Below are 13,355 nucleotides of genomic sequence, written 5' to 3'. Positions count from 1 at the left end.
ATCCATCCCTCTTCCCACTCCATCCCACACACCATTCCTCTCATCATCCATCCCTCTTCCCACTCCATCCCACACACCATTCCTCTCATCATCCATCCCTCTTCCCACTCCATCCCACACACCATTCCTCTCATCATCCATCCCTATTCCCACTCCATCCCACACACCATTCCTCTCATCATCCATCCCTCTTCCCACTCCATCCCACACACCATTCCTCTCATCATCCATCCCTCTTCCCACTCCATCCCACACACCATTCCTCTCATCATCCATCCCTCTTCCCACTCCATCCCACACACCATTCCTCTCATCATCCATCCCTCTTCCCACTCCATCCCACACACCATTCCTCTCATCATCCATCCCTCTTCCCACTCCATCCCACACACCATTCCTCTCATCATCCATCCCTATTCCCACACCTTCCTTCTATCACTCTTCTCACTCCTTCCCTCCACTGCTGGTGATGTGGGATCTGTAACCAGCCTCTCTTTGTCTTTAGTCAGGAGAGTTCCAGGTCCGGCTCCAACACTGGTCCAGATCTGTTCAATACCAGTACCTCAAGTGTCATGATGAATAATAGCCAACAGGACAGAAACAGGTGTTCTGTTGTTGAGTCTTGTGTTCTCTTTTATCTATTCGTCCTCCATGTGAATGTGATTAACCCAGACTAAACAAAAGATAGGGTAAATAGCAACATGGTCGGCTCCAACATATCAAACCACACATCTCCTGAGGTTACACCTGTATGGTTGCTTTTCACAGTAATGGTTGTTTTAGGAGACGTGTAATGGTTGTTTTAGGATACCAGTAATGGTTATTTTAGGAGACCAGTAATGGTTGTTTTAGGAGACCAGTAATGGTTGTTTTAGGAGTAATGGTTGATTTAGGAGGCCAGTAATGGTTGTTTTAGGAGACCAGTAATGGTTGTTTTAGGAGACCCCACAGAGAGGAATGTGATGCACTGGAGATACACTTGATATCTCCAAAATAATATCATCGGCTGAGAGGAATTTAAAGTATTTGTCTCAGTTAAGAGGAGAGGACCCCCAGAGATACCAATTACAGTGGACATATTCTGTGAACTGCACAAAGATGCTAAACACATTTTGTAATAATGATTAAATGTATTCTATTCTATTCTGCTTGTAACCTCAAAGCACCTCGCTGCAGTATTTAGATCAATTTAAAGGCCAATGCTCTCCACATACTGTACATCCCTCTGTACAAATTAGAGTCCTCTTCAAGTCAAGGGGGTAACAGCTCACATTCACTGCTCACTATAAATAGTTTATTTCTTCAGCACATTGGTTGGTTGTTAGCCTGTCTGAACAGTGTCAAAGCTCGCTAGCGAGAACTTGTCTCTCCCAATTGGTTCAATTTGTGAATCTCAAAGTCGCTTCACTAATAATTAGTTCAAACTTTCTCAACTCTGGTCGTGAAATTCCTAGTCGCCAACAGTCAAATCGCTCAATGTCTCCTTGTGTCTCCTCCTGCCATTGAAAATGACCATCCTTAATGACCATCCTTATGTCAAGTGTCCTGGACATCTGACTGACATGTTTGATAGTTGGTGCTGCTGAGAGCCTCAACAGGTCTTTAATTTCACACACGGATGACCCTCCGAGGACCTTCTGATTCAAGTAGAAACCACAAGACTGTATGTTCCCCCTGGCACCAGCCACCTGAATGTTGTTCTCTTTTTATTAACTCTAATAAATGTTAAGGTCATGGATGAATTACAGTCTTCCCTTCACATCGTACACTGAATGGGCTCCAGCATGCACTTTAACTGAAAACAGAGGCTGGTTTGGCTGTAAATACATATTTAGCAGTGAAGAGATGCCAAAGAAACTGGGCCAAAACTGCACAAACAGGCTAATAATGGAAAATGATCATCTGTAAAACATGAACCAGGCTACTTTAAAAGGACAGACCATGCAAATGTAGAACTGCAGTGAAGAACGCTAGCCAGGATAATGTAGAACTGCAGTGAAGCATGCTAGCCAGGATAATGTAGAACTGCAGTGAAGCATGCTAGCCAGGATAATGTAGAACTGCAGTGAAGAACGCTAGCCAAAAGAAAAAAAATGTATGCACGCATGACTGTAAGTCGCTTTGGATAAAAGCGTCTGCTAAATGGCATATTATTATTATTATTATTATTATTATTATAATGAAGAACTGCAGTGAACATGCTAATGATGCTATTTACAGAATTACAGAGTGAGTAAGGGGGTAAATCAACAGAAAACGCACTAGCTTGTAAGACACTTAAAATACACACACATTGCCTACTGTTCCACCTGCACACAGCATCCCAACCACTACAGCACCTTAATCGACCGCCCTATAGCAAAACCATCTTGTGAAAATCACTGCTCTCCAGACTGAACCGACAGATGAGGAAAGTAGTTCTCCAAAGGCATTGAGAGATGAAACAACCCCCTCTCACACAACAACAGTCATTCATCAGCCATAAAAACACCCTATTTGTATACACACTCATTATTTCCAACATTTTTCATTCCTTCCCACCCATAAGCATTTTCTTACCGTTAAAGAACCCTGCTCACATTGCCAACTTAGGAGGCAGCAAATGTGTAATGATTATTAATGACATGAGCCGAGGTCTGGGAAAAGAGAATTCTTGCACGTATTCTTTATTTTATTTTATCTTTCTGCCACTATGAAATGCAAGTTCAGATCCAGGCTTAAACATGAGTCACTGAGAGGGGAGAATGGCTCCAGAGATAATTGCTTCATTATACCAGACAGTCTTCCTGAGAGCGTGGATGCCATCAAAATTTAACACGGAACCAAAATCTGAATTCTTCAGGGGAGAAGAGAAAGAAAAATCACTGCTTATAATGTTGGACCTGAAAATGAAAGTAGTACAGAACTAAAAGTAGGGACAAGGGAACAGACAAAATAAACTTTTACAAAGTGCCTTAAACTTACAGCAGATGATTTGTTATGCTATTCAGTGTAAATATGGACTAAGCCGATATAGCGGAGGTGCTGAGGAAGCCCTGAAACTTGTAAGACCAAATGTCACCCTCAGACCACAAGGATTTCCTCTTGGTCTGATCAAATCAAATCAAATGTTATTTGTCACATGCGTCAAATACAACAGATGTAGACCTTACGAAATGCTTATTTATAAGCCCTTAACCAACAATGCAGTTTTAAGAAAAATAAGTGTTAAGTAAAAAATAGATTAGTAAAAAATATATATTTTTAATAATTAAAGAGCAGCAGTAAAATAACAGTAGCGAGGCTATATACAGGGGGTACCAGTACAGAGTCAATGTGGGGGGTCACAGGTTAGTCGAGATAATTGAGGTAATATGTACATGTGGGTAGAGGTAAAGTGACTCTTGGTGTAATTTTTAGGGCCTTCCTCTGACACCATAGATAACAAACAGAGGAAAACAATGGAAATAGTCCGGGTAGCCATTTGATTAGCTGTTCAGGAGTCTTATGGCTTGGGGGTAGAAGCTGTTAAGAAGTATTTTGGACCTAGACTTGGCGCTCCAGTACCGCTTGCCGTGCGGTAGCAGAGAGAACAGTCTATGACTAGGGTGACTGGAGTCTTTGACAATTTTTAGGGCATTCCTCTGACACCTCTGACACCTGGTGAAGACATTGGGCGTGTGAGATGTCCGCCGTTTTGATCCCACCAATTACACCAACTGTAGGTTTTGGTTATTTTACTTACACTATACTATACTGAGTGTACAAAACATTAAGAACACCTGCGCTTTCCATGACAGACTGACCAGGTGAATCCAGGTGAAAGCTATGATCCCTTATTGATGTCACTTGTTAAATCCACTTCAATCAGTGTAGATGACAGGGAGGAGACAGGTTAAAGAAGGATTTCTAAGACTTGATACAATTGAGACATGGATTGTGTATGTGTGCCATTCGGAGGGTGAATGGGCAAGACAAAAGATTTAAGTGCCTTTCAACGGGGTATGGTAGTAGGTGCCAGGCGCACCGGTTTGAGTGTGTCAAGAACTGCAATGCTGCTGGGTTTTTCACACCCAACAGTTTCCCGTGTGTATCAAGAATGGTCCACCACCCAAAGGACATCCAGACAACTTGACACAACTGTGGTCAACATGGGTCAGCATCCCTGTGGAACGCTTTCAACACCTTGTAGAGTCCATGCCCCGACGAATTGAGGCTGTTGTGAGGGCAAAAAGGGGTGCAACTAAATATTTGGAAGGTGTTCCTAATGTTTTGTACAGTCAGTGTATACCAGTGTATATGGTGGTCAAAGAAATGTAGGCCTATCACAGCATTGTTCAAATAGTTCAAATTAGATAATGGTGCAGGCCAAAGCTGCTTTGCATATTCTCCAAAATACCAGTAGCAAAACTCACCACCTTTCATTCTCATTCTCAGGCTGTTCCCACTAGGCAGAAACTGGTTGAATCAATGTTGTTTCCACATTATTTCAACCCCAAAAATCTATATGATGTCGTTGAATGAACATGTAAAACTAATTGGATTTGCAAAAAGTCATCAATTTATAGCATTTAATCTTTTTTTCACCCAACATTAAACCTACATTTCTTATTGATTTCATGTTGAAGTCATGCTGGTTGACAACTAAACCAAACGTAAATGTAAAACTAGATGTTGAACTGACGTCTGTGCCCAGTGGGTTCTGTTGGTTTACATGCATTTTCACACAACGTTGAGCACATTTTTCTTCATAGATTAATTCAGAATTGGAACACAGAGGCCAAAAGCCTGTGCCGGGCAGAGATCAGAGGACCCCTCAGTGAACAGAGTCTTATCAGAGAGAGTCAACAGGACCACATTGTGATGGAGGAGAGAGAGAACACATCAGCTCATCTGACTCCATTAATTTTTCCTGGCTGCACCGGAGGGGACCAGCAGCAGAGGCAATGCAGACCAACCGATTCAGTATCAGTGGGTTACCTACTGAGCATTGGATTAATCATACAAACTTAAACCAAGCTGAACTATACTTCACAAGCACCATTTTCCCCCGCTCCCTAAACTGTAGTTCTGCCTCTGTCTGCCAGGTTATCTGTATGATGAAGTACCTCATCTTCAATACAGGGACTTCAAGAGGAAGCATTTTCCCCTTCTGTTGAGAACAGTGAAAAGGTACTACACAAGTTCAGCTGAGGGGAAAGGCAGTGCTTAACATGATGAAGATGTGTGCTTGTTGAGTGGTATAACACAGGACATTTCCAAACAGTCCTCAGCTGTACTACAACCCTCTTGGCCTTGAAATATAGAAACATATCCAGATTCAAGGCCCTAAGTATACTGTTGTCATGGTACTGTACATCAGTTACCATAGTCAACAATGTCAGGTTTTCCTGATCGGTTCAAAACTCGACCTCCACGTGCAGCTCAATTTGTTTTTATTTTTATTTGGTATACTCCCTAGACCTGTGCTATTCAGACACAGCTTCATATAGACAATTACATTTTAGTCATTTAGTTGACGCTCTTATCCAGAGCGACTTACAGTAGTGAGTGCATACATTTTAATACATCCTAATAATATACGAGTGGATTTGTTTTATAACACTGCTCCACCATGGGAACATAAATTTAGGGCTGGAGGACAAATTGAACAAGAGGCATCGGTGTAGGCTGAACCAGATTGCACAAATACAGTGTTAGAATAGATGGAGCTCTAGAAGACCTTTGCCCTTCTGTGGTTCACTGCTGAAGGGGACCATGGCCAAGGCCATAGAGCCTATGTCACAAAGGTGATACAGGGTCAAAGGTCAACAGTCAAATGTTTTTACATATCCTTGTGGTAATGCCAATTTAAAATAAAGGCATTGAATGTTGAAGCCTGCCTGAATTTTTTTTTATCATTAAGAATTTATCAAGAACCCCTCCAGAGCATCTTATTATTTTTCTACCTGCTCTGCCAATCCAAGTCAAATGTCACCCATTGGTTTCTTTAGCACTGTGGCCTTAAACCAAATGGGGTATCGAGGTGTTGACATCCGATAGACACAACAATAGGATTTCCGCTCTGCTGTGCACAAAAATAAAAAAATGTTCAAGTCATATGACTCCGCTAACCACAAGTTAGCGTTGTCCATTATTTCCTTGTAAAATCAGTTTTATAGAAAGGCCACTTTTGTCTTATAAATATAATACTTTTCCTGGGACAGCAGCTCTTATTGGACAATGGGGTTGTGGCACACATTTGTTTATTTAATGAGTCCCTGCTGGCACGTTTTAGACTCGACAGCCTCTGTCAGGCTTCTACACATGCAGGGAAACGTCACTAAGCGCCTGTGAAAGACGTGTTGGATATCTGGCAACGGCACCATGTTGCAAGGCAGACGCCCAGACATAACAAATGGTTCTCATCTAATTAGAATTCATAATATTAAAGTGGATTGAAGGAGACAATTTTAGTTTCGCAACATTTGAAGCAGTTCCATGTGTGAAGGGAACCTCCGTCTGTTTGAATTCAACTCTAATCTTTAGAGCAGTTCAAAACTGACAGAAACTATTTGCTTGCCAAATATTTACTTGTTAATCCAATCCAACATCCAGGGAGAGAAGCTTCAGACAATCCATGCATACTGTAAACCCAATAACCAATTAGTAGAGAGGGAAAGAGAAAGCTGTAGCAGTGCTGGAATCTGATCTTACTTAGGGCCTATGCATGGTTTAAGAAACCACGCCTTAAGCAACTTAAGGAAGGCGATCAACAAATGAACGGACCCAGCCGAGACACTTTCGTAGTAATTTGTAAAAACTGCTAAGGGTTTGTGAGCCACAGAGGCATTGCAGCAGACAGAGTTTCAGCCCACACGGTCTAGCCTCCCAGACCAAGAGGGAGCAGTTCTCACTGAAGCACATGTTCACCTTGCTTCCATTGCTAATAGAAAGACAAGGGTAATCATTCCCAGCTCTATCACACACAGCCCCAGCCCAGTATTTGGCAGGTTAGGATCCTGGCAGCACTCGAGGACATTGCATTTCACCCACAAAAAAATTGAAAAATAAATAATATTCCATACCAGCTGGATAAGAAAAGCAAACTGGTGACAGGGCTAAATCAACCCTTTGTGGAATTATTTCCCTCCAAAAATTACATCAAGCATCTGTCGTTAATTTTCCATATTAATTATCAACAAACAGAGGGTATCGAATTGGGAAATTTTATAAATGCCTCACAATAGCATGATTGATGACTTTAGGGTATTATATTGAAACGAAACAATATGGAGGTACTGTGAGGTTCCTGAGAGTACCTGGCTGTGTTATCTACAGTTACCAGATTTAGGAGGAATAAAATACTTATTCTCTTCCCAAGTCAAGGCCTCAAAGCAGCCTTGATTGGCTCAACTCTCGCTGAAACAACTACATACGTCTGCGGAGGAAGATTCTCAGCAGAAGATAATGGATGCGTGAGGAAGGAGAGAAATTACAAAAATAGGCCAATATACTGCTTCAAAAGGCAGTGTTCTCCCTCCTACCCTTCTCTGTCTCTCTGCCCTGGCCCCACAGAACTTTGACACAGTAAAAATGCCACAAACCCGAAAATCAATACACACATAATCCAGAGAAATAAAGAAATAAAGAAATATCAGAATGTATTCAGACCCTTGAATTGTTCCACATTGTGTTACATTATAGCCTTATTCTAAAATTGATTAAATTGTTTTTTTCCCTTATCAATCTACACACAATACCCCATAATGACAAAACAAAAACAGGTTTAGATATATTTGCAAAAATAAAATAAAATAAACTGGAATATCACATTTACATAAGTATTCAGACCCTTCAATCAGTACTTTGTTGAAGTACCTTTGGCAGCGATTACAGCCTCGAGTCTTCTTGGGTATGACGTTACAAGCTTGGCACACCTGTGTTTGGGTAGTTTCTCCCATTCTTCTCTGCAGATCCTCTCAAGCTCTGTCAGGTTGGATGGGGAGCGTCACTGCACAGCTGTTTTCAGGTCTCTCCAGAGATGTTCGATTGGGTTCATGTCCGTGCTCTGGCTGGACCACTCAAGCTGGTTGAGAGAATGCCAAGAGTGTGCAAAGCTGTCATCAAGGCAAAGGGAGGCTATTTGAAGAATCTCAAATATAAAATATATTTTGATTTGTTTAACACTTTTTTGGTTACTACATGATTCCATATGTGTTGTTTCATAGTTTTGATGTCTTCACTATTATTCTACAAAATTAAAGAAAAACCCTTGAATGAGTAGGTGTGTCCAAACTTTTGACTGGTACTGTATATATATATATATATAGATGTTTTACTGACTTATACATACAGTGGGGGAAAAAATTATTTAGTCAGCCACCAATTGTGCAAGGTCTCCCACTTAAAAAGATGAGAGAGGCCTGTAATTTTCATCATAGGTACACATCAACTATGACAGACAAAATGAGAAAAGAAATTCTAGAAAATCACATTATAGGATTTCTAATGAATTTATTTGCAAATTATGGTGGTAAATAAGTATTTGGTCAATAACAAAAGTTTCTCAATACTTTGTTATATACCCTTTGTTGGCAATGACACAGGTCAAACGTTTTCTGTAAGTCTTCACAAGGTTTTCACACACTGTTGCTGGTATTTTGGCCCATTCCTCCATGCAGATCTCCTCTAGAGCAGTGATGTTTTGGGGCTGTCGCTGGGCAACACGGACTTTCAACTCCCTCCAAAGATTTTCTATGGGGTTGAGATCTGGAGACTGGCTAGGCCACTCCAGGACCTTGAAATGCTTCTTACGAAGCCACTCCTTCATTGCCCGGGCAGTGTGTTTGGGATCATTGTCATGCTGAAAGACCCAGCCACGTTTCATCTTCAATGCCCTTGCTGATGGAAGGAGGTTTTCACTCAAAATCTCATGATACATGGCCCCATTCATTCTTTCCTTTACACGGGTCAGTCGTCCTGGTCCCTTTGCAGAAAAACAGCCCCAAAGCATGATGTTTCCACCCCCATGCTTCACAGTAGGTATGGTGTTCTTTGGATGCAACTCAGCATTCTTTGTCCTCCAAACACGACGAGTTGAGTTTTTACCAAAAAGTTATATTTTGGTTTCATCTGACCATATGACATTCTCCCAATCCTCTTCTGGATCATCCAAATGCACTCTAGCAAACTTCAGATGGGCCTGGACATGTACTGGCTTAAGCAGGGGGACACGTCTGGCACTGCAGGATTTGAGTCCCTGGCGGCGTAGTGTGTTACTGATGGTGGCATTGTTACTTTGGTCCCAGCTCTCTGCAGGTCATTCACTAGGTCCCCCCGTGTGGTTCTGGGATTTTTGCTCACCGTTCTTGTGATCATTTTGACCCCACGGGGTGAGATCTTGAGTGGAGCCTCAGATCGAGGGAGATTATCAGTGGTCTTGTAGGTCTTCCATTTCCTAATAATTGCTCCCACAGTTGATTTCTTCAAACCAAGCTGCTTACCTATTGCAGATTCAGTCTTCCCAGCCTGGTGCAGGTCTACAATTTTGTTTCTGGTGTCCTTTGACCGCTCTTTGGTCTTGGCCATAGTGGAGTTTGGAGTGTGACTGTTTGAGGTTGTGGACAGGTGTCTTTTATACTGATAACAAGTTCAAACAGGTGCCATTAATACAGGTAACGAGTGGAGGACAGAGGAGCCTCTTAAAGAAGAGGTTACAGGTCTGTGAGAGCCAGAAATCTTGCTTGTTTGTAAGTGACCAAATACTTATTTTCCACCATAATTTGCAAATAAATTCATTAAAAATCCTACAATGTGATTTTCTGGAGAATTTTTTTTCTCAATTTGTCTGTCATAGTTGACGTGTACCTATGATGAAAATTACAGGCCTCTCTAATCTTTTTAAGTGGGAGAACTTGCACAATTGGTGGTTGACTAAATACTTTTTTTCCCCACTGTATATCCAGGCTCTGTCGTAGCCGGCCGCGACCGGGAGACCCATGGGGCAGCGCACTATTGGCCCAGTGTCGTCCAAGGTAGGGGAGGGAATGGCCGGCAGTGATGTAGCTCAGTTGGCAGAGCCAGGGTTGTGGGTTAGATTCCCAGGGGGGGCCAGTATGAAAAATAAAATAAAAATAATGTATGCACTCACTAACTGTAAGTCGCTCTGGATAAGAGAGTCTGCTAAATGACTAAAATGTAAATGTAAATATACAGTGGGGAAAAAAAGTATTTAGTCAGCCACCAATTGTGCAAGTTCTCCCACTTAAAAAGATGAGAGAGGCCTGTAATTTTCATCATAGGTACATGTCAACTAAGACAGACAAATTGAGAAAAAAAAATCCAGAAAATCACATTGTAGGATTTTTAATGAATTTATTTGCAAATTATGGTGGAAAATAAGTATTTGGTCACCTACAAACAAGCAAGATTTCTGGCTCTCACAGACCTGTAACTTCTTCTTTAAGAGGCTCCTCTGTCCTCCACTCGTTACCTGTATTAATGGCACCTGTTTGAACTTGTTATCAGTATAAAAGACACCTGTCCACAACCTCAAACAGTCACACTCCAACCTCCACTATGGCCAAGACCAAAGAGCTGTCAAAGGACACCAGAAACAAAATTGTAGACCTGCACCAGGCTGGGAAGACTGAATCTGCAATAGGTAAGGAGCTTGGTTTGAAGAAATCAACTGTGGGAGCAATTATTAGGAAATGGAAGACCTACAAGACCACTGATAATCTCCCTCGATCTGGGGCTCCACGCAAGATCTCACCCCGTGGGGTCAAAATGATCACAAGAACGGTGAGCAAAAATCCCAGAACCACACGGGGGGACCTAGTGAATGACCTGCAGAGAGCTGGGACCAAAGTAACAAAGCCTACCATCAGTAACACACTACGCCGCCAGGGACTCAAATCCTGCAGTGCCAGACGTGTCCCCCTGCTTAAGCCAGTACATGTCCAGGCCCGTCTGAAGTTTGCTAGAATGCATTTGGATGATCCAGAAGAGGATTGGGAGAATGTCATATGTCATATGGTCAGATGAAACCAAAATAGAACTTGTCGTGTTTGGAGGACAAAGAATGCTGAGTTGCATCCAAAGAACACCATACCTACTGTGAAGAATGGGGGTGGAAACATCATGCTTTGGGGCTGTTTTTCTGCAAAGGGACCAGGACGACTGATCCGTGTAAAGGAAAGAATGAATGGGGCCATGTATCATGTGATTTTGAGTGAAAACCTCCTTCCATCAGCAAGGGCATTGAAGATGAAACGTGGCTGGGTCTTTCAGCATGACAATGATCCCAAACACACCGCCCGGGCAACGAAGGAGTGGCTTCGTAAGAAGCATTTCAAGGTCTGGAGTGGCCTAGCCAGTCTCCAGATCTCAACCCCATAGAAAATCTTTGGAGGGAGTTGAAAGTCCGTGTTGCCCAGCGACAGCCCCAAAACATCACTGCTCTAGAGGAGATCTGCATGAAGGAATGGGCCAAAATACCAGCAACAGTGTGTGAAAACCTTGTGAAGACTTACAGAAAACGTTTGACCTGTGTCATTGCCAACAAACAGGTATATAACAAAGTATTGAGAAACTTTTGTTATTGACCAAATACTTATTTTCCACCATAATTTGCAAATAAATTCATAAAAAATCCTACAATGTGATTTTCTGGATTTTTTTTCCTAATTTTGTCTGTCATAGTTGACGTGTACCTATGATGAAAATTACAGGCCTCTCTCATCTTTTTAAGTGGGAGAACTTGCACAATTGGTGGCTGACTAAATACTTTTTTCCCCCACTGTATACAGTTGAAGTCGGAAGTTTACATACACTTAGGCTGGAGTCATTCAAAGTTGTTTTTCAACCACTCCACCAATTTCTTGTTAACAAACTATAGTTTTGGCAAGTCGGTTAGGACATCTACTTTGTGCATGACACAAGTAATTTTTCCAACAATTGTTTACAGACAGATTATTTCACTTATAATTAATTGTATCACAATTCCAGTGGGTCAGAAGTTTACATACACTAAGTTGACTGTGCCTTTCAACAGCTTGGAAAATTCCAGAAAATGATGTCATGGCTTTAGCAGCTTCTGATAGGCTAATTGACATCACTTGAGTCAATTGGAGGTTTACATGTGGATGTATTTCAAGGCCTACCTTCAAACTCAGTGCCTCTTTGCTTGACATCATGGGAAAATCTAAAGAAATCAGCCAAGACCTCAGAAAAAAAATGGTAGACCTCCACAAGTCTGGTTCATCCTTGGGAGCAATTTCCAAACGCCTGAAGGTACCACGTTCATCTGTACAAACAATAGTACGCAAGTATAAGCACCATGGGACCACGCAGCCGTCATACCGCTCAGGAAGAAGACACCTTCTGTCTCCTAGAGATGAACGTACTTTGGTGCGTAAAGTGCAAATCAATCCCAGAACAACAGCAAAGGACCTTGTGAAGATGCTGGAGGAAACCGGTACAAAAGTATCTATATCCACAGTAAAACGAGTCCTGTATCGACATAACCTGAAAGGCCGCTCAGCAAGGAAGAAGTCACTGCTCCAAAACCACCATAAAAAAGCCAGACTACAGTTTGCAACTGCACATGGGGACAAATACTTTTTGGAGAAATGGCCTCTGGTCTGATGAAACAAAAATAGAACTGTTTGGCCATGATGACCATCGTTATGTTTGGAGGAAAAAGGGGGTTGCTTGCAAGCCGAAGAACACCATCCCAACCGTGAAGCACAGGGGTTGCAGCATCATGCTGTGGGTGTGCTTTGCTGCAGTAGGGACTGGTGCACTTCACAAAATAGATTGCATTATGAGGAAGGAAAATTATGTGGATATATTGAAGCAACATCTCAAGGCATCAGTCAGGAAGTTAAAGCTTGGTTGCAAATGGGTCTTCCAAATGAACAATGACCCCAAGCATACTTCCAAAGTTGTGGCTAAATGGCTTAAGGACAACAAAGTCAAGGTATTGGAGTGGCCATCACAACGCCCTTTCCTCAATCCTATAGAACATTTGTGGGCAGAACTGAAAAAGTGTGCGCGAGCAAGGAGGCCTACAAACCTGACTCAGTTACACCAGCTCTGTCAGGAGGAATGGGCCAAAATTCACTCAACTTATTGTGGGAAGCTTGTGGAAGGCTACCCAAAACGTTTGACCCAAGTGAAACATTTTAAAGGCAATGCTACCAAATACTAATTGAGTGCATGTAAACTTCTGACCCACTGGGAATGTGATGAAATAAATAAAAGCTGAAATAAATCATTCTCTCTACTATTATTCTGACATTTTACATTCTTAAAATAAAGTGGTGATCCTAACTGACCTAAGACAGGGCATTTTTACTAGGATTAAATGTCAGGAATGGTGAAAAAAAATA

This window comes from Coregonus clupeaformis, chromosome 3, assembly GCF_020615455.1.
Source record: "Coregonus clupeaformis isolate EN_2021a chromosome 3, ASM2061545v1, whole genome shotgun sequence".
NCBI classification, from domain to species: domain Eukaryota; kingdom Metazoa; phylum Chordata; class Actinopteri; order Salmoniformes; family Salmonidae; genus Coregonus; species Coregonus clupeaformis.
The sequence above is the reverse complement of the archived record's forward strand: the minus strand, read 5'-3'. Positions refer to the sequence as shown.